This window comes from Arachis duranensis, chromosome 2, assembly GCF_000817695.3.
Source record: "Arachis duranensis cultivar V14167 chromosome 2, aradu.V14167.gnm2.J7QH, whole genome shotgun sequence".
Taxonomy (NCBI): domain Eukaryota; kingdom Viridiplantae; phylum Streptophyta; class Magnoliopsida; order Fabales; family Fabaceae; genus Arachis; species Arachis duranensis.
Window position 1 is genome coordinate 37030634 of NC_029773.3, and position 4380 is coordinate 37035013.

Consider the following 4380-nt stretch of genomic DNA (forward strand, 5'->3'; position numbering starts at 1 on the left):
ACTAAATAAGATCTGAACTTGTCAATGGCATAAACCACTGCAAGTAACTCCTTTTCCGTGGTTGTGTATTTCTTTTGTGCATCATTTAGAATATGGCTGCCATAATAAATGACGTGCAGAAGCTTACCATGCCTTTGTCCCAATACTGCACCAATGACATGGTCACTGGCATCACACATTAGTTCAAATGGTAATGTCCAGTCTGGTGCAGAGATGACTGGTGCTGTGACCAGCTTACCTTTCAGAGTCTCAAACCCCTACAGACACTCCTTATCAAAGATAAATGGCGTGTCAGCAGCTAGCAGATTACTCAGAGGTTTGGCAATTTTTGAAAAATCCTTTATAAACCTTCTGTAGAATCCTGCATGCCCCAGAAAGCTTCTGATTGCCTTAACATTTGTAGGTGGTGGTAATTTTTCAATTACTTCAACTTTAGCTTGATCCACCTCTATTCTCTTGTTTGAAATTTAATGCCCAAGGACAATCCCTTCAGTCACCATAAAGTGACATTTTTTCCAGTTTAAAACTAGGTTGGTCTCTTGGCATCTTTTCAGAACAAGTGCTAGATGGTTAAGGCAGGAGCTGAATGAGTCTCCAAATACTGAAAAGTCATCCATGAAGACTTCCGGAAATTTCTCTACCATATCTGAGAAGATAGAGAGCATGCACCTCTGAAAGGTTGCAGGTGCATTGCACAGACCAAAAGGCATCCTTCTGTAGGCAAATACTCCAGAAGGACATGTAAATGCTGTTTTCTCTTGGTCCTGAGGATCTACTGCAATTTGGTTGTAACCTGAATAGCCATCCAAAAAGCAGTAATAATCATGACCAGCTAGTCTTTCTAGCATTTGGTCTATGAATGGTAAAGGAAAATGATCCTTTCTGGTTGCTGTATTGAGCCTTCTGTAGTCAATACACATGCGCCACCCTGTAACTGTTCTTGTAGGAACCAGTTCATTTTTTTCATTATGAACCACTGTCATGCCTCCCTTCTTGGGGACAACGTGGATAGGACTCACCCAGGGACTATCAGAAATAGGATAAATAATCCCAGCCTCTAGTAACTTAGTGACCTCTTACTGCACCACCTCCTTCATGGCTGGATTTAACTGCCTTTGTGGTTCAACCACTGGCTTAGCATCATCCTCCAATAGGATCTTGTGCATGCATCTTGCTGGGCTAATGCCCTTAAGATCACTTATGGACCACCCAAGAGCTGTCTTGTGTGTCCTTAGCACTTGAATTAGTGCTTCCTCTTCCTGTGGATTTAAAGCAGAGCTTATGATCACTGGAAAAGGGTCACCTTCTCCCAGAAATGCATATTTCAGGGATGGTGGTAGTGGCTTGAGCTCGAGTTTAGGAGACTTATCTTCTTCCTGAGGAATTTTTAGAATTTCTTTTATTTCCTTTAGTTCCTCCAGATCAGGCTGAACATCTTTAAAGATGTCCTCTAGCTCTAATTCAAGATTTTCAGTCATATTGATCTCCTCCACCAAAGAGTCAATAATGTCAGCGCTCATGCAATCATTTGATGTGTCTGGATGCTGCATAGCTTTGACAACATTTAACTTGAACTCATCCTCATTGACTCTCAGGGTCACTTTCCCTTTTTGTACATCAATGAGAGCTCGTCCAGTTGCTAGGAAGGGTCTTCCTAGGATGAGAGTTGCACTCTTGTGCTCCTCAATTTCTAGCACCACAAAGTCAGTGGGAAAGGCAAAGGCTCAACCTTGACAATCATGTCCTCAATTATGCTTGATGGATATTTAATGGAGCCATCAGCAAGTTGGAGACATATCCGGGTTGGTTTGACTTCTTCAGTCAACCCAAGCTTTCTGATAGTGGATGCAGGTATTAGATTGATACTTGCTCCAAGGTCACACAGGGCTGTCTTTTTTATATTCTTCAACCTTAGTTGCTGCAGGTTTATTCCTTACAGAGGTGGTTGGAGAAGCCTTTTTAGAGGGGTTACTACCAGCACTCTCAGGTGTCTGATTCCCCATTGGCGTTTGAACGCCAGGATTGGGTGAAGAATGGGAGTTTAACGCCAACTTTTCCCCCTTTTCTGGCGTTTGAACGCCAGAACTGGGCAGGGAATGGGCGTTTAACGCCAGCTTTTCCCCCCTTCTTGGCGTTTGGCGCCAAGAGTATTTCTCTCTGGGCTCTTACTGTCCTCAGAGGGATTTTGGACAGTGGTTTGGTTATCCTCTGTCAATTGTTCCTTTATTGGCTTTTTGCTACTTTGAGCAGTGTTATTTAATGTCTTCCCACTCCTCAGTTGAACTGCTTGGCATTCTTCTGTTATCTGTTTAGATAACTGCTGTTTTGCCTGATTCAACTGTGATTCTATGTTCTTGCTAGCAATTTTAGTTTCTTGGAGCCTCTCTTTAAATTCTGCTAACTGTTTTGTCATCAGGTGCAATTGTTGATTAAGCTCAATCATCTATTCTTGAGGATTAGGATCAGTGGCTACTGCCATGACTTCCTCTTTTGTAGAGAACTCATTGCTAGAGTATAAATGTTGATTTCTAGCAACAGTGTCTATAAGCTCTTGAGCCTCTTCAATCGTCTAGCAACAGTATCTATGAGTTCTTGAGCCTCTTCAATCATCTTCCTCATATGTATAGATCCACCAGCTGAGTGGTCTAGAGACATCTGAGCTTTTTCTGTAAGTCCATAGTAGAAGATGTCTAACTGTACCCACTCTGAAAACATTTTAGAGGGGAATTTTCTTAGCATACCTCTATACCTCTCCCAGGCATTATAAAGGGATTCATTATCCTCTTGTTTAAAGCCTTGGATGTCCAGCCTTAGCTGTGCCATCCTTTTTGGAGGGTAAAATTGATTCAGGAATTTGTCTGATAACTGTCTCCATGTCTTTATGCTTGCTGTGGGATGGTTATTCAACCACCTCTTAGCTTGATCTTTTACAGCAAATGGAAACAGTAATAATCTGTAGACATCCTGATCTACCTCTTTATCACGTACTGTGTCAGCAATTTGTAAGAACTGTGCCAGAAACTCAGTAGGTTCTTCCTGTGGAAGACCGGAATACTGGCAATTTTGCTGCACCATGATAATGAGTTGAGGATTTAGCTCAAAGCTTCTTGCTTTAATGGGAGGTATACAGATGCTACTCCCATATGCAGTTGTACTGGGGTTAGCATATGACCCCAGAGTCCTTCTGGACTGCTCAATTCCACTTAGTTCCATGATGGAGAAAGGGAAATGAAATGGATTCACAAGTAAAGTATAAGATATTTTTATTTATTTTTTTTTAGGAATGAACGAAAATAATAGAATAAAATAAAAGAAGAAAATAGAGTAAAATTTTGAAAACTAAAATAAAATCAAAGCAAATTGGAAACTAGATTAAAAAGATTTTGCAATTAGCAATTAAAAAGATATGATTGAAAATTATTTTAAAAAAAGATTTGATTTTTTTTTGAAATTAGGAAAGAGAAAAACAACAAAATGACACCAAACTTAAAATTTTTAGAAAATCAAGCACAAGTTTTCGAAAATTTTAAAGGAGAACACAAAGAAGACACCAAACTTAGAATTTTTAAAGGTAAAGAAACAACAAAGACTATGCAAATTCAAAAAATTAAAAGAAAAACAAAAGCATGCAATTGACACCAAACTTAAAATATGAAACTACACTCAAATAAAAGACTCTAAACCAACAAAAATAAAACAATCCTAATCTAAGCAACAAGATACACCGTCAGTTGTCCAAACTCGAACAATCCCCGGCAACGGTGCCAAAAACTTGGTGCACGAAATTGCAATCACACTTTTGCAAACCCGAACAAGTAACCAGCAAGTGCACTGGGTCGTCTAAGTAATACCTTACGTGAGTAAGGGTCGATCCCACGGAGATTGTCGGCTTGAAGCAAGCTATGGTTATCTTGTAACTCTTAGTCAGGATATCAATAATTATCAGGGGTGATTGTAAAAAGCAAAAGAACATGAAATAAGTACTTGTTTTGCAGTAATGGGGAACAGGTTGAGGTTTTGGAGATGCTCTATCTTCTGAACCTCTGCTTTCCTACTGTCTTCTTCTTCAAGCACGCAAGGCTCCTTCCATGGCAAGCTGTATGTAGGGTTTCACTGTTGTCAATGGCTACCTCCCATCCTCTCAGTGAAAATGTTCAACGCGCTCTGTCACAGCACGGCTAATCATCTGTCGGTTCTCAATTGGGTCGGAATAGAATCCAGTGATTTTTTTGCGTTTGTCACTAACGCCCAGCCCTCAGGAGTTTGAAGCTCGTCACAGTCATTCAATCCTTGAATCCTACTCAGAATACCACAGACAAGGTTTAGACCTTCCGGATTCTCTTGAATGCCGCCATCAATTCTAGCTTATACCACAAAGAT